Source organism: Silene latifolia, chromosome 2 (genome assembly GCF_048544455.1).
Source record: "Silene latifolia isolate original U9 population chromosome 2, ASM4854445v1, whole genome shotgun sequence".
Taxonomy (NCBI): Eukaryota; Viridiplantae; Streptophyta; class Magnoliopsida; order Caryophyllales; family Caryophyllaceae; genus Silene; species Silene latifolia.
This window is the reverse complement of record NC_133527.1, coordinates 23,147,030-23,169,640: the sequence shown is the minus strand read 5'-3', so window position 1 is coordinate 23,169,640 and position 22,611 is coordinate 23,147,030. Positions and strand designations below refer to the sequence as shown.

The window sequence follows — 22,611 nt, the reverse complement described above, 5'->3', positions numbered from 1 at the left end:
GTCTATGTAACAGTATGAGAGACTATTGCACAGCACTGAGAGCGAGATTAACGTGTAGAAGAAAAATGATAGGAAAACGTGAAAGTAAATAAACAAACAAGACGATGTTTAAGAATTGGTTCAGCTCCTACTCCGGAGCCTACGTCCAACCGTTATTTTATTGCTTGTTTAGAAATTTACTCAAACTTAACTAAACCATTACAATGAAAATAACTCGCCAACCTACTCCGGTTGCAATTGGTTAAAGCTACTCCGCTTCAAGACTTTCTCTTGCTCAAAGCTACTCCGCTTCAAGACTTAAGGTTCTATCTCAACGGTTTCTGGACTCGGAATCTCATCTCGGTTCACTTAAGAACATGGAGATTACAATTAAGACCTAAACACGAGAATCATTGAACATATTCTTTTATGCAACAGTTAAGCGAACTGATACTTGGAGATTTTACAGCTTTGAAAAACAATCGAAGACTTTTGAAAAACAGAAAACGGTTTTGCAAATGATTGAAGAACAAAGCTTTTAATGCTGAAAAGATTTACAAAGTATTTACAATGAATGCTCTTTCAAAGTCTTGCAATAAATGAAAAATGAAGTGGCTATTTATAGAGAAAGGTAGTGTGTAAGAGAAGGATCTTAACACTACATTAATCTAATATCCACAAGTTTGTACTATGCATTTTCATTTAAAAAATATAAAAGAACAATCAGATTTGAGAGGCTCAAGGTGGCTGCGTTTTTCCAAAGAGAAGGAGTGTTTCCCATAAAATATGGGAACTCACAATTTTGCCTCAAATGGAAAAAGTATAAGACCCATTTTTAGCATGAAAAACAACTTGCACAAATGGGATTGACATCTTTTAAATTATTGTGCAAGCATATTCTTTTTGTTCTTTTTGTTCTTCAGTTTTGAAATAATGTTCCTCTTGAACATAGAAAAGCTTTTTAAAGAATTTCAAACACTTGTGAAGTTTCCCGAAAATTTCTCCATTCGTTAGTACCAGAAACCATGGTGGAACAGTCACGGGAACTGTTGCACGGTTTTGCCATAACTTATGCGTAAAAAAAAAATATGTTGAACTACCTCGTTTACAACATTTGTTCTAGACTATGGGCATGCTTGACTTGTTCTTCATCTTGATCATCTTTGAACTTCTTTGATCTATCATTGGATGCTTCAATTTGCTAAGCATTAAACTAAGAAGCAAACGATTAAATCATAATGAAACTTGGCATCATCAACCAAGTGTGTTCTAACATATTCCCTTAGGCTAATTTCAATTTCATAGCAATGACGAATGATTATTCCTGCAACATATTAGTATAAAAAAACAGTAACGAAGGCTACCCGACGCCTATCCCAATTCCTTAAGCCCTGGTTCAGTAACAGTTGTTTTTTGTTGTTCAGCAGTTCAGTTGTATTTTTTTGTCAGAAATACCAAGTATCTATTTACATGGTTTTATTAAGGGTATTTGCATGAGGAAGATAATAAATTTGTTGCCAATTGGCCGATTTGTCGCTGAATCCGTATACCAATTACCATCCAATCATCAATTGCAGATTTGCAGTCTGTTAATATATACATATACACATCTATGTCGCACCCTGGATAATGGTCCTCACCTTTTGACAGTCTTATTTACGATTTTGTGTTATTTCAATCAATCACGAGTGCGCATCAGTTTTTCGTTTAAGGAAGTGGTTCATGATGCCCAACGCATATATACATATGAATCGCTATCTATCTTTTCTTTGTTTCATACTGAACATAATTTTAAATTGTTGGGAACAAATTTTGTGATTTTCTGCATACCGCTTGGGTTATGACCAAAACCTTCTTAATGCACCGCGAAACAATCAAAGAAAAAAGAATGACGTTGCTGGATGTAACTCATCGTTTCCCCATTATATCCTATTTTGTCACTATATCAAGTTCAAAGTAGTAGCGGCATTTAGAGACTTGGTTTTATGCTTCAATGCCAATATGTTTGTAATCCGCTAACCAAGCAATAATGGGTGGCTCTTCACATTCATCACTCAACAAAAAATGTGTCATGTGGGCCGCTTTATTATGTCAAGAGTGGGCCATTTTAGGGTCATTGTGATTCGTCTTGTCTCCGCGAAGACTATTTGTTTAGATCCTTTCCAAAAACGTTTATTATACTAGAACTAGCTCGGTTGCCCGTGAATTCACGGGGCTTTTTTGGTTCGTGGTTTTTGTAATGGCGGAATTACGTTCATTGGAGCATGTTTGTCTATTAACTGATTTTGAGCCGAGAAGCTATGAAGCGGTGAATATACAGAGTAGGGGTACTAATAAGCAGAAACGGAATTAAGATTAGAAGGATTCGTTTCAAACATTGTCAAGATATTTGGGCAGAATGTTCGTTTATATAAAGAACTCAATTATATAAGCGAGGAGGACGACAACAACAATATTTTCAATAGTCTTTATCACGATTCACGTCTACTAATATATTTTGTCAAGACTCAAGAGTGCTAAAAGGTATTAAACAACCGCTAAGATTTATGGTGGACCATTTATTCAAGTAGTGAAGTAGGTGAATATTGTTATATTTTTTTGGCAGCCTCATTGCGGTTTATGATGTTGTCTCTGCGCGCTTGTTGGCGTTACTTTCCTCCATCTTGATATCTTGATGACTCTGTCACCGCTTCTACGCTTCTACTCTTGCATCCTTCAGTGTTCTTTTTTGTTACGTCTGTACACTTCTGAATGTACATGTGAATATATTATTGCGTCAATAGGCTTTACTTACTTTTCTGTGTTATTTCGCTTTTCCTTCTTGTATGGTGTTTGGGATGTTACTCTTCCTTTTCTAGGTTGCTCTGGAGGTTCCTCTTGCTGTAGCGTTGCCTGCGTATTCAGTAACATTCAATGTCAGTTTTTTAATTTCAATATTTTTGCCATGGTCTGTGGTTTTCTGTTCTACCTTTTCCTTCCTTTATTTATTTAGAATGCTACATTCTCACTTTATCTCAAGACCTTTGGTCTACGTTATAGCCCAATTCAATATCAGCACACCTCCCTTACCAACTCATACGTTTGGTTTTGGATGCTAGGCTATTAGCTCTGAAATATTTAGTTGGGTATTGCAACTTTCCCTTGACAAAATAGTACTTCTATTGGCCGTGATTTAGGCATTAGCTTTCCCATCCTTCTACATAAATGTCCATGCATGTTATTTACCTAATTATTGAGTTCTGTTCATTTTGCTAAACCTCGTGTTTCAGGAGTAATGGGTCAGTTGGGGACTTGGGGTCAACCAGGTTGTACGACACTGTCTCTTTTGTTTTTTTGTTTGTTTTTGTCCCTTTCGGAATGATAAGGGGCAAAATGTTTATCTATGCTTCTTGCGAGCCACCAAATTGGCATGCGTTGCACCTCTGCAACTAAGAAATTCTGAACATTTAAGAACCTTGCTCACCTGAATTTCTCCACCCACTCTCTTGCTCTGTTTGCCCTTTCATCTATGAACTTAACTAATCTAATAATTCGCTTATGAGACAATCTTATGTTTATGTTATTGTGAGACCACTCATATAAGAGGTGGTTATTTCTTATATTTTATTTTTCCTTCTGGTTGCTTTTAGTAGTTTTTAGGGTGTTCTATATTTTGTCTTACATTACTTTGATATGAGATAGTATCTAAGGAGGCGTACTCTACCCATTCACCAACTTAAAGCTCCTTTTTGTACAATCAACTCCTATCACTCGCAAAAATGCAATGGTATGTGTTCATAAATTGAATATACTTTATACTTATACATAAGGTAGTTGTTACGAATACTAATGTCGAAGCTTTTCAGACGGCCAGTACCGAGTGCGCTTATGCAGTAAGTAACACTTAGTAGATACGAGTATTCTATTTTTCTACAACAGACAAATTTGCTAATAATGTTATACTCACTTCATTTCTGCTTGTCTCCTAAAATAATTGCCCGATTCATATCGTATAAACAGAGAAATGAATTTCTTCTCGTATCTTTACTTACACAAAAACTCTAGATAGACGGTCTCTCAATAATTATTGAAAGACCTCTTACATGATGGGGTGAGAGACCCACTGAATTTTTTTTTTTACCTATTATGTTACCCACTAAATTAGTGGGAGACGGTCTCTCATGAGACCTGCTGACTTATTAAGTAGTACTCCGTACATTCAAACGTCTCAAAGTAGTGGGAAGAAAATTTAAAAATGCTCTGATATGTAAGAATCAAAGTCTAGTAAACAAAAATATTTTCCTCCAGTATAGCGGGATTAAATGGATAAGTAAATGAAAGACGAATTTGAAGCTTGATTGTACGGAGTAATATTTAGCTTAAATATTCAAATTCAGGGGAAAGAGCATTTACAAAGTTGAAAATTGAAATAAGGAATTCCGATCAATAAATAGCAGACCTTACGCTTAGCTTGCTCTTAGTTCTGATCTCCGAGCACCAACTAAAACCTAAAAGAAAAAAAGTGAAATAACAAAAAACAATTTTAGAATAAGAGAATTGAAAATCAAATCAAACAGAAACTTATGAATAAAAGCACAATTAAGATCAAAAGAGTATTAACCAAATAAAAAGCAAACAGGGAAAATACAGGGAAACAAAAAATCATATTATACCAACCGTGGATCATGAACAAAAAGTCATGCCAAACCTTATTTCCAATCTTCAATTATGAGCGTGAATAGCCAGCGGGAAAGAATAGAATTCCGTTAAAAATTTCCAATCTTCAATTCTGAGCATGAATAACCTGTGGGAAAGAATAGAATTCCGTTAAAAGTTAGCAAAATTTGCTTATACATAAGATAATTATTACGAATCAAATGTCAAAGCTTTCCAGACGGCCAGTACGGAGTGCGCATTTCAGTAAATGGTTTCATCAGTACGACAGTACAAATTACTAAACCATTATCAAACTATTCCGGTACGGAGTGCGTTTCAATAAATGAGTTGCTCCGTTTATCTGGTCTATTAAATCGCAGGTGCAGATAACTCCAACTCGACTGTGGAGAGCATGGAGTCAGGAATCTTACAAGATGAACAACAAACACCGTACTAAATGAAAAATCGCTATGTACTCCTAATCCTTCTTCTTGACTGGAAAGCACTACAATTTCGACATTAATTATAAATTGGTAATAGAGCCTTAATTATTATAGAGTTCCCCTGATTTATATCCACTCATTCATTGCACCAAAAACAAAAATATATGGAGTGTAAACTAAGTACCCGAAACTCATAAGGGTAGAAGGAAAACAACTAAAAATTCAATGGTAATCGGAGGTTGATCTCAGATTAAAAGGTGAGTTGTCATACCAACATGCAAAAGTAAGAACAATTTGGTCCTTCTCCGATGTAGCGGCCGACGCCTGCCACCGCTGGATGGGTGGAGTTATTGTATATAGAGTAATTTATCAAATACACCCTCAGCAAATGCACTTTTTTAAAATAACTCCCACCTCAAATTTTTTTATTTTTTTACACCCAACTTAATGGCTCCGTTCAAAACTTGCACCCAATAACGTTTCCCGGCAAGTTTTCCGTCAGTTTTTAAATTTTTTGAGTTAAAACCTTTTTTTTCGGACCATTTTGCCCTCATTTCCTCCTTTATAATTGTGTTGTGTTCTTCTTTCTAATTCCCCCATTCATTCTCTTCTTTCTCTTTCAATCCTTCTTCTTTTCCTCAATTTTGTTTGGATTTCGTTTCCTTCATTGTATTCTCATTCTCTGTCAAGGTAAATCATTCTCCATTGTTTGGATTTGGTTAACTTTTTTCATTTTAATTTCGATATGGTTGTTGGTAATTAGGTTGTGATAATACAAAACCAAACAATGGAGAATGATTGGAAAACCTAAACTAATAAACACTAAAATTAGAATCATAAACCCAGAAATACAAAACCCCAACACCCTAAACCCAGAAATAGATAACCCAGAAATTAGGATGCTCAAAATTAAGCTTATAGAATTATCGGATTACAAACCGAGAAAATAAAGCTACTACAATCAACATTATTGAAGACAAAGGTTACAGAATCAAAAATAACAAACAAAGAAATTCGAAATAAGAGATAGAATGAAAACTTACATAAATCAATCCTGATGAATGAACAATCCCTCGAAAATTAGGGTTTTAAGCGGAAATTTGGGGAAAATTTTTAAGAGTTTAAACTGGGATTTGGGAAGATTTTTGGGGGAATTTTAACAAGTGTTGTGTTGTTCAACAGATGGAATAAGGGAGGGAAATGAAGAGTCATAGCTTTTTAAACACGCGGGGGCATTTTCGTCATTTCACATGCTTTTTCACCTGAAAACGGTTATGGGTGCAAGTTATAAACGGAGACATTAAAATGGGGGTAAGAAAATAAAAAAATTTGAGGTGGGAGTTATTTTAAAAAAGTGTATTTGAGGAGGGTGTATTTGATAAATTACTCTTGTATATATTTGAGCAGCTCTTCCAGGTGCGTCTCTCCCACCAATGAGACAGTTATTCGACAAATTTGATAGACAAAGTGGACGGATCGCAATAGGTAGAGAGATCCGCTCGAGTTGCCTCTTTAGTGAAGATGTAATAGATATGGAAATGTAATAAATTTGAGTTTTACGTTTCGTTAATGAGGCACTCAATCAATTGAGATAGTAAATTTGGTTCATCGGTTTTGTTGTTGCTGACTATGCTGAGGTATACGAGAAGGCTTGAAGGTGAGGAGTAAACATTTATTGCTTTTTCTTTTTCAGTTCTTTTTTTCTTTTGTTTATTGCCGGCTTTTTCTTTTTTTCTAGTTAATACATACATAATGTATGCTGAGTAGGATGTATAGTAGTCATAGGTGGCATGTAGTGATTAAGCTTATGTGTGACATAGATAGAGGCTCAAGAAGCCTTTTTATGTTATTATATAGAATAGATAAGTCTTTTTCTCTCACTTTGCTGATTAATATTTGGGACTTTGCTCTTTGTAGGAAAAGAAAAGATAATTGATAAGAGTGAGGGAATTGCATAAAAGGGAATTGTATTATTGATAGTTGTGTGATTCTCATTAGAATATATAGATGGTATATATAATAAACCACACTACTCTAAACCCTAGACGATAGCCGTCATAACTCGTAACCTAACTTTAATTCATAACTCATGATAATTTGCTAAAATTACCATGAGTTTGCACAAATACAAAATAAAAAATCTTCGATCTGCGTCTTCTTTATCTTCATTAATCTTCTCCGTCTTCAAAGTAGGTAAGAAAAACGAGTATAAAGACTCGCTTGAAAATTTCTTCGAACAAGAACGTTAAGCATTTCGGACTTGTCAAATATCAAATAATTTGTTAGGAACACTAATCGGACCTACACAAATTTCGGTAAGACGGAAAATTATCCGTTAATTTCAATATTTGGAGATATTAAGTTTTTCGGACTCCAAATTTTGTTGCGTAACAACTCGCCAGTCAATTTTAGACTACCTTGAACGAATTCGAAAATTAATAATGAAATTTCAAAGAAAGACAATCTGGAAGATCAATTATGGATCTTAAAATCCCGTGAAATTAAATCACCAAGCATAAGATGTATATCTTTATGAACTAAAAAGGATAAAATTTTCACACCATTGATGTAAGGGGACAAATTAAGGAAATAATTATTGTGCTAGAAATTGCTATGTAAGGCTTGGTACAAACACGTATGTACAAACACGTATGTAATGTGCTCCACCATTATTACGGATACTGAAAATTATTGCTATAAAAACAAGCAAAAGAAGATAAACAAATATCAATCTGAATGTAATGAAACCAACATATATCCGACCGGTGGGCGTCATAATAATTCATAAACCCACCGGCAGGGACGCGGAATATTTTTTTTTTAGGCCTCAAGAGCGTGAGGCTCTGATACCATAATAAGACTATAGAGGGGAGAATAGGATATTGGGCTTACGTAATGCCTTTACGATTGCGGGAGGGTACTAGGATATTGGGCCTATAATAGGCCCGACTACCATTAAGGTTGGCCATATTAGGGTTAGGGTTTAATAAAGATGTGAGTTATTATAAATAGCTCACCATATTTCATGTAAGACACTATCATTATCAATAAGACAATTGCCTTATGAAATATTCTCCCCTCTATAATTAATTGATTTAAATAGAAGAAATGCATAAAAGGCTTGCAAATCAATATATAGAAAAAGTTCATCAAGTATTAACCTGCAATTCTTGATAGAAAGATAAATATGTGAAGGTATGTATACATTAGAGTAACACAAATTCTAATTAGAGACTGTCTAAATGCGAGGTCCACCACACCCGGCGTTCTCAGTTATTGTTCCTATAACCAGCCTGGGATCAACTAAGAACTCGAAATATCCCTTTATTTTACACATATCATTATTGTTCGACTGCAACATCATCCTCGACTGATTGCATGTTGAAAGAAAGATATCTTCTTGACATATTTGGCGTATAATATCGTATAATGTTTTTATTTTGTTACCTTTTCCTACCCTTTAGAATAGGTAATTAATATTCTAGAATTGTGTATACATGTTTTTATATGGTTTCCTGTATGTCGCACTATAATCAATTGGAATACAATAAACTTTCTCACATCAGTACGCTTCCGATTTCTTCATGGAATCAGAGCAGTAGATCCTAAACAAAACTCCATTCACTTTTTTTTACACAAAAAAAATCAACACAATGACAAAGGATGGGCAGGGAACCGGCAGCACCAAAACAGAACAAATTGCACCGACTTCGCCATTATATCTTCATCCATCAGATAGTCCGAGTTTGATGTTAACACAAACGATTTTTAATGGTGAAAACTATGAGATTTGGGCAGATGCAGTACAGAATGGTCTCGACGCCAAAAATAAATTGGGTTTTGTCGAGGGAGCAGTGAAGAAGTGATACGAAAGTTGATAGCTTTCGTTGATTCGCGGAAGCAGCACAATAATGAAACAAACGAAAACAATAACAAGGCACGAAAACAGTAAAGAAACAACGAACCAGGAATTAGGCAATCGGATATATGCTTGGATTAGACCTATAATCTAACCAATCGTGATCGATGTTGCAAGACATATTGCTAGTCGATCTAGTTTAAGCCTGAAAACGTGTCAGTCAGAAACCGGGTTTGGAACGAACGCGTCGAACCGGAGGCACAATTGCACGCAGCAATAAGCTTCAATTTTAATATCAATATTCAACGTGTCTATTGTGAGCGCAATTACACGCCTTATATAGGCTTCAAAAATAACCTAATAACGACCTAGTATCTCTGATGAGATCTTTCTTATTCATGCTAAATAATAAATTACCTAAAAGATATAATAGATAATTAAACTTCCTAAAACTGAGATAAGGAGATAACTAAATTAGAAAATAAACTAATAAATTTTTAAATATGTCATCATGTGGAATCGAGAAGCCGGTAGTTGCTAATGACGAAGAAACCATTGAAAGCGTAGCATGGCGACAATGTAACGCCATGGTTAAAGCATGGTTAAGGGATGTAATTGACGTCAAGCTACATCCAAGCATTTCTTTTTCCGAAACTGTGATAGAGATTTGGAAGGAATTGAAGGAGCGCTATTCAACTGGTAATGCACCTCACGTTCATCAGTTGAAAAACGAACTTAATGAATGCAAACAAGAAAAGAATCAATCAATTGTTGAGTATTACACATAATTGAAAGCAATATGGGATGAGTTGGGTAATTATAGCCGTGTACCTCCGTGCACTTGCGGAGCGGCAGCCGCATTGGCCAAAGAACGTGAGGAAGAAAAGGTCCACCAATTTCTGATGGGACTCGACACGGTTTCCTATGGCCACATTCGCACGAACTTATTGATGGATGACGAAATAACATCTTTAAGTAGAGCATATGCTATCGTGCTGTGGGAGGAAAGGCATAGGGTCGTGACGAAGGCTAAGGAAGTGGTAAATGATGCTGCAATGGCAGTCAAGACAACCGCTGGAGATGGAAGAGGACATGGCAGCAACCCCAAAAAAGATGAAGAGGAGACACTTTCAGATCGATGCACATATTGCAAGAAATTCTACCACATTGAGGAGAATTGCTATTCGAAACACGGGTTTCCAGGTAGAGGAAGATGCCGTGGAAGGAGAGGAGGCCGTGGAGGCAGAGGAAACTGTTGGGGTTGGTGTCCTTAACAGTTAGTGCAAGGACTTATAAACCTCTAAAAGGATCAAAGGGCATACTTTTGGTATTATTATCAGTTGATCCACGTTTATCAATAACGGTTGGCTTGCTAGATAAGTTTGACGTTATTGTCATACAGATGGCGGTGATCAACTGGTCCCTAAAAGTCACACCTATAGGATACGTTTGAGTGATGTGACGGTATGAAAATACAGTCATGTAGATGCCAAATTTGACTAACCAGTTAGTCTGAGTTATTTGACTAATAATTAGTCAAAATGTGATGTTGAGATGTTATATTTAATACGGATTAAATATCATGGGCTAAAGGCGAATTAACCAGTTAATTCGTAAAATTAAATATAAACGTTTTATATTTAATTAAATGTGTATTGAATATAATTATACAATACTGTTTTGTCGGACATGTATTAATAATTCAACTAACCCGTATTATTAGTTGATGCCTTAATTTCCGATAACCGATAACAGTTTATAATTAAACCGCGTCGTATACACTTAGTAAGCTATGGACCGGACCGCGAGTTTAAGTGAAGAGAAAATGAAAAGCCCATTTGGGCTCCTTCACTCGGTTTGGCCGAAGGGTTTTAGACAAAAGAGAGCTCTCTCTCTTTTGTGACCTAATGCTAATTCATTTACAACATAGCTAGGGTTTTGGAATTCATCCTCTCTAAACCTAGATCTCTCATCTAAGAAAACCTCACACAAATTCTCTCAATATTGCAAGACAATTAGAGAATTCTCTTCTAGCACAAGGGCATAATCTCAGACGGTCTTGGGTGTTTCAATTAGGAGGAAATCTCTGTTGATTTCTGATCTTTACGCCGCACTACAAAGGACCCGAGGTTGATTTCTACATCTTTATCGTTTTCATCATGTTTTTCGTTTTATGACTATAAACTACATATATATTTTGCGTTATAATCCTTAATTCGAAGGGTAGTATACGGATATTAACCCACAAGTGGTATCAGAGCGAGGCCACGCAATTTTTTATATGTGTTTTTCATTAAACGATTTTGAAATCGATGAATTTTGGAAAAAAAATTTGTCACGGCTCAAATTTTTTTCCCTCTCGGCAATATTTTTTTTATTGCTGCGTTTTGTTGTTGTTTTGTGCCTTGGGATCCGTGTCTAGTTTACACGGTGATGTTTGTTTATTTTTTGATCTTTGCATATTGTCTATGTAATCGATATTCATCGCTATATGTTAAAGATCGGTCAAAATAATTGCATAAAATTTCGTGTGGCAATTTTTATTTCGGCAAATCTGTTTTTTTTAAGAAAACCGTGTGGCCGTCACTGTTCACGGCCTGTTTTCTGTTTTTTATTGCATTGGTTTGCGTGCCACAAGTTTTGTTAGATCGTTCGATCTCTTGTTTTCGTGTTGTTCTTAGCGATTTGTTGTTTTAATCGATAATTACAACAAAATGTGAAGAACATGTCAATTGTATTTTTATTTTAATCCGGATTAGAGTAAATTGCAATTGTGTTTTAATCAAACCGTTTTGTTTTGATCTTTCATTGCTCTCAAATTGAGCCGTGTAAAAGTTTGTTTTTGGCCTTAAAGGCTCTCGGCATTTCTGCTAAAATAAAAAAAAAAAAATTTTTTTTTGAAGGCCCCTGGTACTGTTCACGTACAGTACAGAGAAGAAAAAAAAAAAAAAAAAAAATTTCTTTTGTTTTTTTTTCGGCCTTTTTAATGCATAAAACGTTTTTTTTTATGCTCTCGCTTGATTAGTGAAACGGTTCACCCACGTAAAATAAAGTTACATTAACATGATTTATTGTAACGGATTATCTCGGATTAAAATTAACTTGACTGAAGCGGTTTTGTCATGTAATTTTAATTATCTTTGGTGGTTTGGATAAAAATTAAACATAATTACGGAATTATGTCACGAATAATTTTATTTTTAGTTGATGCATTTTATTTATCGTTTTTGTTAATTTTGTATGTTTTTGAATGCCTTTTAATTACGTATTTAATTATTTTGCAAACGGTTGTAACTTAGTGTGGCCTTAGTAGAACGTGTTACCGTAATGATGGAACACGGTCTTGGTTGTATTTTGAGATCTCGTATCTCCATTTTATTTCTTTTAATTACAGTTTTTATTTAGAATGTAAATAGGTTTATATTTGTAAATTTTAAATTGTAATTTTTGAGAAGACTAAAGTTGGAGACCGGATGCTCACTCCCGCTACTTGGATCAAGAAGGAACATCAAGACAAGCTTCTCGGGTCCAACGGTGGATTCCAAAGTTGTTTTATGTTTTATTTTACTAGGATAGGCCACACTAGGAATTTTTATTTACGTATTGCATTCATTTATTTATTTTTTCGTAACGATAATATGCATCATTTTCCGCCTAAAAACCAAACCACCTAATTATTGCATGAAAAAAACCGACACATATAGAGGTCACGAGTTAGTTTTCATTGACATTCTCATGTCACACGATTTTAAGCCATCACCTAAATTGATTCATTCACGCAGACGCTAGTTATTCGTTCACTTAAAATGAATTATAATTAAGTTGGTGGGATCTTCCTCGTATAAACAAAAATTGAGAACGGTCTTTATAGGTCAAACTCCAATGAGTCCCTTCTTCGTCGGTAGGCATAATATGACCCCTTCTACGTCGGGTAAGTTGGAACCGATTGACCTATTTTATCTCAACACTATGGTCACTCGTATGATCCTGTGACTATGGTGGACTATAGATAGGATTTACGGAAATCTATCGACCAAGAGTTCTTCCTGAAGAATTAGCTAAACAGTTGGCTTATCAATTTACCGAAATTGAGTCTTGGGATCACTTGTATCATTCTTGAGGGAGATCAATTATGCAAGTGCAATGAGTCTACACGATTAAAATGTATTTTAATAGACTTAAATCACCTCGATGAGTTGCTTATTTCGTTTTGTTTTTCTTTCTTTTTCAAAGTAGATCACGAATTTTAAAATCGCTATAACAAATGGCTGGTCCAACTAACGACCCAATGCCAAGTGCCACATTGGACCGTGAGTCCTGGCTTCGGATCTTCATGAATCGGATGAATCGGTCTACTCGATCAAGAATGATGGATCCAACTTCGAGACCGGGAGGCGGCATTACGGAATGCTGCATTGGCGATGGGAAGCTCAAATATTTATTAGAGCCCCTCCCGCAAACCCAGGTCCCACGGCTAGAGTCAGCTCAAATCACCAAGTTTAATGATTTCCGTATGGAAGCGGGTGCGATTAAAAACGTACTCATTTTTGCAATGGAATCCAATTTGCAGAAACGCTTCATAGCCCATGGTGCGAACAAGATTTTCACCACGCTCACTAAGGAATTCTCGAAAGCACCGAGAATCGTGACTTATGAGCATACCACTCGCTTCTTTGATGCGAGACTCGAAAGGGCCAACCGGTTAGCCCACACATTCTCAAAGCATGATTGAGAATGTCGAGAAGTCGAGACCTTTGATTGTAACATCAGCGAGAACATTGTTATCGACCGCATGCTTCATTCACTCCACGATGGTTTTTCGCAATTTAGAGCGAATTACTATATGAATGATTTGAAGAAGACTCCCCATGAATCGCACTCCTTCTCGTACGCACCGAGAAGGACATGAAGTTCAGTGGGAGCTTGAAACAAGATGTTCTCGTTGTGTCCAACAAAGGGAAAGGTAAGGGCAAAGCTCGGCAAACCTAGCGAAAGAGGTAAACCGAAGTTCAAGAAGTCAGGTTCAGGTAAGAGTGGTCCTGGTGAGTCGAGCAACTCATCAGGCGCGACAAAGAGCAAGGATGGTAACATGGAGTGTCACCACTGCCACAAGACTGGGCATTGGAGGCGTACATGTCCATTATACCATGAGGACTTAAAGGCAGGTCGTGTTAAACCTGTTGGTATGTCTTCTTCCTCTACTACTTTTATTCATATGATTGAGATTAACCACGCAAGTTACTGGAACTTGGGTACTTGATACTGGTTGTGGTTCTCATCTGTGTAATCATGTGCAGGGGCTCCGAAACATCGAACCCCTCGTAAAGGGTGAGGTGGACCTGCGTGTTGGGAATGGAGCAAGAGTAGCTGCCATCTCAAAGGGGACATATGTGATCCAGCTTCCTAGCGGATTTGAGTTATCATTATATGATTGCTATTATGTACCCAGTCTTTCCAAAACATTATTTCAGTTTCTGCACTTTACAAGCTTGAATTTTCATTTGTAATAGAGAATGATAATTGCATTTTCTCATTACACGATATGATTTTTGGCAAGGCAGTCTCCATGAACGGAATTTATGTTTTAGATCAGACCACGGAAATATTACACGTAATGAATAAAAAGTTAAAGGTTGGTGACAAAGATCAAACGTATCTATGGCACTGCCGTATGGGACACATTAATGAGAAACGCGTAAAACAGCTCATCAAACATGGAGCTATCTCGGCCTTTGGTTTTCAATCATTTGGCACGTGTGAATCATGTCTCATCGGTAAAATAACTCGTATTTCCTTCAAAGGTGTTGGAATGCGCGCTGCTGACCTATTAGGACTCATACACACGGATGTATGTGGACCTATGTCAATCACCGCACGAGAAGGCTATAGGTATTTCATCACTTTCACGGACGATTTAAGTAGATATGGCTATGTCTACTTAATGAAGCATAAAAGTGAATCCTTTGAGAAATTCAAAGAATACCGAATAGGGTGCGAACCTATTGGGTAGAAAGATTAAAACACTGCGTTCGGATCGTGGTGGCGAGTATCTTTCTCACGAGTTTGATCATCACCTCAAAGACTGTGGGATTGCCCTACGATTAACTCCACCGGAACACCTCAATTGAATGGTGTGTCCGAACGGAGAAATCGAACACTACTTGATATGGTTCGATCCATGATGAGTCACACGGTTTTACCCGATTCATTATGGGGTTATGCTCTTATGTCACCCGCTCTAATACTTAACAAGTCCGTCTAAAGTCATTGACAAGACTCCATATGAACTATGGAAAGGAACGGTCCCTAACTTGTCCTTTATACGGGTTTGGGGCTGCGAGGCTTATGTCAAGTGGAGACACGAGGATAAGCTCGGCCCGCGATCAGTCAAGACATTCTTTATAGGTTATCCTAAAGGAACACTTGGTCATTACTTCTATTCGCCAACCGAACAACGTGTTTTTTGTTGCGGCTAGTGCGACATTCTTAGAGAAGGAATTTCTCGAGAATGCAAAGAGTGATAGAACCTTCGACCTGTCGGAGATTCCAGAACCAAATACCGAGCAACTATTGGAGGAACCTATTCCTTCAATCCCGGCTGCGGTTAACATTCCTGAGGAACCTAGGAGGTCGGGAAGAGTCTCTATTCCTCCGGACAGATACATCGGTATGGTCGAGGAACATGATATAGATGACGTTCTACTCTTAACGAGTAGTGAACCCGCAACCTATAAAGGTGCCATGACCAGTTCTGACTCAAAGCTATGGCTTGAGGCCATGCAATCCGAGATGGACTCCATGTATGAGAACAACGTGTGGGATCTTGTTGACTTACCTGCTAAGGTTCGTCCCCTTCAATGCAAATGGCTTTACAAGATAAAGCATTCTGTGGAAGGTCAACAAGATATCTACAAAGCACGACTAGTTGCTAAAGGTTTCACCCAAGTGCCAGGTTTGCACTACGATGAGATTTTTGCACCCGTAGTCATGCTGCGTTCCATTCGGATTATCTTAGCGATCGTCGCTTTTCATAACTATGAAATTTGGCAAATGGACGTGAAAACCGCCTTCTTAAACGGCTTTTTGGAGGAAGAGTTGTACATGGTACAACCCGAAGGTTTCATCGATCCAAAGACATCCTAAGAAAGTGTGCAAGCTTAAGCGTTCCATTTATGGACTTAAGCAAGCATCAAGGAGTTGGAATCATCGCTTCGACCAAGTGATAAAAGAAAATGGATTTACTTGATCGGTCGAGGAACCATGTTTATATATCAAGTCGAGTGGGAGCAAGATTGTCTTCCTAATATTGTATGTTGACGACATACTCCTGATTGGGAATGACATACCTCTCTTATCTTCGGTGAAAGTATTGTTGAAAAACCATTTCCAGATGAAAGATCTGGGTGAGGCACAAAGAATTCTGGGCATCCGTATCTATCGAGATAGATCACGACGGATGTTATCTCTCAGTCAGGAGTCTTACATAGACAAAGTCCTAGAGAGATTCAGCATGACTAACTCCAAGAAGGGGTTTCTTCCTATGGCTCCAGGGGTGCATTTAAGAAAGTCTCAGGCACCAGAGACACCGGAAGAGAAAGAGCGCATGACACGGATTCCTTATGCTTCGGCTATAGGATCAATCATGTATGCCATGATATGCACACGTCCTGACGTGGCATATGCATTGAGTATGACAAGTTGATTCCAACAAAGATCCGGGTAATTCACATTGGATGGTCATCAAGAACATTCTTAAGTACCTACGGAGGACTAAAGATTGGGCATTGACTTATGAATCGAGATGACTCGAAATCTCAGTCTGGATTCGTTTTTACTCTTAATGGTGCTTCAGTCAGCTGGAAGAGTTCCAAACAATATGTTACAGCAGATTCTACGACTGAGTCCGAGTACTATGTCGCGTCTAGACATGTACAACGGAAAGCTCATCTAATCCGAGATTACGTGGAGCAAAAGGAAGTAGTGATAGAAAAGATTGCTACACATGTTAATATAGCAGATCCTCTCACTAAACCATTACGACAAGATTAGCATGAAGGGCATGTTAATTCCATGGGAATCAAACGTGTTCCTGAGTTGTAGTACTCTTTTATGGATCAGATTCATTCTCCTTTGTACTCTATACGACATCATCGTTTTGATATTTTATATATATATTTTGTTTTTTCATGTGGAATTGTACGACGATTTTGAACACCACAAAGTGAACTGAACAAACATCATATCTTGTTAGTCCTTAATTGCCCACATGAGCCGATAACTCGCAATTATTCTCGTGACGTTGGTTGATGGTGGGTTCAACGAGCCATAAGTCAACCGGTTGACCACCAATCACGAGGCGATTTATACGGATATTTCGTAGGACACAATTGTGACATCGACGTGGAGTCCTAAATGTTTTATAACATTCGTGCCCGGTCGTGGATAGGACTTCCATGGTGATCCTAAGAGTCGATTCTTTGACTATCGACTGTCTCTTGAGACTACGGCAGTTTTTGGGTGACTTTGGTTTCTTTCTCACGGTCATCCGTAACAGGGGCCAAGTAGATTTTTTTCTGGTCATTTCATGCGTGCTTAGATCGGAAGGAGTCGAGTTGAAGGAAATATTCAGCCTTTATCGTGTACTCGATATTTCTCGGGGCCACTCGAGGAGTCAGAATCGAAATGCATGGCCATGCTCGGATACGGATTCGTTTTATCGGTTAAGTTACTCTCTAGTCGGGGAAACCACTCTAGATACGGATCGATTGTAAAATACGACCTTTGCGGATCCGGATCTGCAAATTGTTTTACATTGAGTGGGAGAAATTTTAAATGAATATGAGAATCGGTTATCGCACATACACTTGTACGGACAAGTGGGAGTTTGTTGGAACTTGTGTCCTCCGAGTTAGTGCGGATAACGTCATTGCACATACACTTGTACGGACAAGTGGGAGCTTGTTGGGGTTGGTGTCCTTAACATTTAGTGCAAGGACTTATAAACCTCTAAAAGGATCAAAGGGCATACTTTTGGTATTATTATCAGTTGATCCACGTTTATCAATAACGGTTGGCTTGCTAGATAAGTTTGACGTTATTGTCATACAGATGGCGGTGATCAACTGGTCCCTAAAAGTCACACCTATAGGATACGTTTGAGTGATGTGACGGTATGAAAATACAGTCATGTAGATGCCAAATTTGACTAACCAGTTAGTCTGAGTTATTTGACTAATAATTAGTCAAAATGTGATGTTGAGATGTTATATTTAATACGGATTAAATATCATGGGCTAAAGGCGAATTAACCAGTTAATTCGTAAAATTAAATATAAACGTTTTATATTTAATTAAATGTGTATTGAATATAATTATACAATACTGTTTTGTCGGACATGTATTAATAATTCAACTAACCCGTATTATTAGTTGATGCCTTAATTTCCGATAACCGATAACGATTTATAATTAAACCGCGTCGTATACACTTAGTAAGCTATGGACCGGACCGCGAGTTTAAGTGAAGAGAAAATGAAAAGCCCATTTGGGCTCCTTCACTCGGTTTGGCCGAAGGGTTTTAGACAAAAGAGAGCTCTCTCTCTTTTGTGACCTAATGCTAATTCATTTACAACATAGCTAGGGTTTTGGAATTCATCCTCTCTAAACCTAGATCTCTCATCTAAGAAAACCTCACACAAATTCTCTCAATATTGCAAGACAATTAGAGAATTCTCTTCTAGCACAAGGGCATAATCTCAGACGGTCTTGGGTGTTTCAATTAGGAGGAAATCTCTGTTGATTTCTGATCTTTACGCCGCACTACAAAGGACCCGAGGTTGATTTCTACATCTTTATCGTTTTCATCATGTTTTTCGTTTTATGACTATAAACTACATATATATTTTGCGTTATAATCCTTAATTCGAAGGGTAGTATACGGATATTAACCCACAGAAACAGCAATACCTTTCAGGTTGCTAATGCAGCTTCAACCGGTGATGCGGATTCACAGAAAATTGACCTGATAGCAGAAGAGATAGTGCAGGTCAGGAGCTTGTTAGCAGCGAAGCCAGGAGGTAATTCAAAGACACTAGGTATGAAAAACCAAATTTGTGGTAATTGGATGATTGATATTGGTGCATCAAACCACATGACAGGTAGGCCTGAACTACTAGAGCAAATTACGGAGTGGTAAACCTTCAACAGTTGGGTTACCTAATGGCACGCATATTATTGCAAACGAGCACGGACGTGTCGTGCTAGGCGAGAACTTTGTGCTCAAAGACGCGTGCTATTCGTCCAGTCTCTTACTTGTGATCTAATTTCTGTACAACAATTAATTAAAGAAAATAATTGTGTTGTGACTTTTTATCCTGACCATTGTATTGTACAGGACCAATCTACGAGGATGAAGATTGTACGGGGTGAGCACAAGGATGGAGTTTATTTTCTAAGGCATGATCGAGAAATTGTGGCGAAAGCGAGTACTGGTGGTGACGCGCGGCTTTGGCACAGGAGACTCGGTCATCCCTCAAGTAGTATTTTACCTTCCTTTCAGTCTCTAGTTGGGTGTGATTTAATTTGGAATTCTAGGGATATTTGCGATTCTTGTTGTCGGGCCAAACAAACACGTTCCGTTTTAAATTAAATAATTCTTCCAGTCCCGGTTATTTATTTGTCGATTTTATTTTGGGTGTCTCATTTAATTGTTCGTCTTTAATTTCTATTTTAAAAATGTTTGTGATGGATAATCAAATACTCCATACTCAGTTTGGTCCATTTTACACCTAATAATTGACCTATTTTTTTTCTTGATCGTTGTACTAGAATCAAAGAACCGGAACGGGCGGAGATCTGAAAATCAAGAATTATTTGATCGGGAGACAAATACTGACCCACTAATGGCAGTATTTATATTCATGCCGGCCATTTTTGAGACTAACGTGAATGACAACCCGAACCCTAAGAGATTGAATTCTCTATTACAAGTTTACAACATCATGATTTTTTTGAGTTAACCACACTAAAAGGACCTCAATTATGTGAATATATGGCTTTTTTTTTTGGATAAGATGATCGTTAAAATAAAAAGCGAAAGAATTCAGTTACATCAAGGGGAGGGTCGGGGGAAAGTGGCGTAAATGCCAAAACAATGTCAGAAATACAAAGTTCGGATAGAAAGTAGGGAACGCAGTCCCACTCAAAACATCCCATGAAAGGGCTAGTATCTAAAAGAGAAAAACGGGCGATGGAGTCTGCAACACGGTTGGCCGTTCTCCTCTCAAAACCCAGCTTCAACCGGGGTGAATCCTGTAAAAGTGCCCTACACTCAAGGATAATGTTAGCAAAGGGGCCGCAAGGGACATCATTTCGCAAAATAGAGGAAACGGCGTCCAAACAATCAGAGGCAATCAAAACATCAAGCCCAAGACCACTAGACCGTCTAATCCCATCACGAATGGCCAGGAGCTCGCAAAGAAACGGGTTGGGGGAAAACAGGCGGGAAGACCAACCCAAGACCCACGTACCGGTCCAATCTCTAGTGACACACCCAAAGCTAGCAGAGGAGGAGGAGGGAGATAAGGCCGGGTCAACATTGGTTTTTAGCCAGTGACGAGGTGGGAGGGCCCAGCTAACAGGATAGCAAAAGGCATCAGGTGAGGTGACAAACAAAGGGGCAGCAAGGGAGCGGTCATGAGCAGAGATCCAGGTAAAGGCCTGAGAAAAGACGGAGTCACAGAAGGTGGTCAGGGGCAAAGGGGTGAGCGGAGAAAAAATAAGATCACAGCGTCTAAGCCAGATGCGCCAGATAAAAAAAGGAGAAGAGAGTGTTTCAGTGGGGGCGGCTAGAAGTAGAATTATCAAAGATCCAGCGCTTAAGGTCAGTGGTGGTGAAGTCAAAGTTAGAGTCGAGGCGAGCCCAGACACTAGAGGCGAAACTACAATCGCGGAGGGCATGAAAAGAAGACTCAGAAAGGGAGGGATTAAGACATAGGGTGTTAGACTGGCAAGGGAGGATATTTATAGAGAAAAGGGATTAAGACATAGCGTAGCAATAAGGATCTGCGGTTATCTTTTCCGTTAAATGTAACCAAGGAGTGAGGTGTGAGATATGGTATTGTCAGGCTTGCTTTTTTCTTTGTTTTAAACTTGGACGGTGCATATGATTTATGGTAAATCGTTTGTTTTTCTTAAGACGGTTATATCCGTCTCAAGTAATACAGGACAAACACGATTTTATAGAATTAGACAGGACGAAAGTTTGTCATTTACTTAATGTTTTGTTTCTATTTCATCCATCTATTTAATCAGTTTTATTGTTTAAGGACATGTCCGCATTTCCGTCTTAAACAAGAATTTTTGTATGACTAAGGCCCTGTTCTTTTGGACTTAAAGTCACTTAATATAAGTTCACTTCAGATCCTATAAGTTCAGTTCAGATTCTATAAGTTCAGTTCAGATTCTATAAGTTCGATTCGATTCGAGATCCTATAAGTTCGATTCGATTCGATTCGATTCGAGATCCTATAAGTTCGATTCAGATCCTATACTTCACTTAATTTAAGTTCGATTCGAGATCCTATAAGTTCGATTCGATTCGATTCGAGATCCTATAAGTTCGATTCGAGATCCTATAAGTTCGATTCGATTCGAGATCCTATAAGTTCGATTCGATTCGAGATCCAATAAGTTCAGTTCTGATCCTATAAGTTAAGTTAAGTTCAGTTCAGCTCCTATAAGTTCAGTTCAGTTCAGATCAGATAAGTTTCAGTCCAAAAGAACAGAACCTAATTACCCATTTATCTAGTACTTCCCGTTACATGTCATTTGCTAACAAGTAAAATGATAAGATACCTAATATTTAGGTCACTTTATACATAGATCCAATAAGTTCAGTTCTGATCCTATAAGCTAATTTACCAAATATTTTTACATATAACCTTCAAGCCTAGCTTGTTATTGAAAATATAGAAAGAAAAAAAATAAAAAAATAAACAGTTTTATATAGGCTCGATTTGGATTCGAGTTTGGCTCGAGCTCGCGTTAAAGCTTGCAAGCTTTATAACGAGCACATTTTTTTCAAACTCGGGTAAGCTTGAGATCAGCTCGAGCTCGAGTTTTGATTCTTGAGCACAAGCCGAACAAGGCCAAGCTCGGGCTCGACTCGACTCATTAACACCCCTATAACCAATTAATGCTTACTTACATTGTGACACCGGGCGAAAATCTAAATCTAAATTATTAAATCAAACAAAATCAGTAGCTACTTCCATCCGAGAAAGAGAGCAAAATTTCATTATTAGGGAGATAATAATACAAGAGTAGTCGACATACACGCAGGGGCGGATCCAGCTACTAAGCTGTATGGGCTACAGCCCAACCCATTTTCAGAGTTAAAATCTTATAGTTCATTAGACATTCAGCAAAATAGAGTCGTGTAGTTGGTAAAAGGTGCAATCATAAGGTTGTGGGATTGATGCTAGGCGCTGGTTCGATACCTACTGCTTTCAATTTTTGCTTATTTTTGTCCTTTCAATACTCTTTGTATCTAACTTGTGTTTTTCCCTATTTTTTTGTTGCCGCATTAATTAAATCGTAATAATATGGTCTTTGTTTGTAAAGAAAGTTACTGATAAATACTTGCATCATTAAGTTGAATTCCAAAAAGGTTAGTATTAGTCATTTTAACAATTA

The 22,611-nt window shown here is 37.6% G+C and overlaps 1 long non-coding RNA gene across 2 annotated transcripts; it reads right to left on the bottom strand.

Annotated features, from left to right (window-relative positions):
- Positions 1–2,432: 2,432 nt before the first annotated feature.
- Positions 2,433–7,011, bottom strand: LOC141628840 (uncharacterized). Of its 2 annotated transcripts, none has more exons than XR_012537196.1 (4): positions 6,101–7,011; positions 4,667–4,762; positions 4,418–4,466; positions 2,433–2,871 (listed from the first exon to the last, which is right to left on the bottom strand). It is a non-coding gene; the product is annotated as an uncharacterized LOC141628840 (long non-coding RNA). The 2 variants fall into 2 exon arrangements; XR_012537197.1 differs by lacking the exon at positions 6,101–7,011 and adding an exon at positions 5,329–5,551.
- Between the last annotated feature and the right edge of the window lie 15,600 nt (positions 7,012–22,611).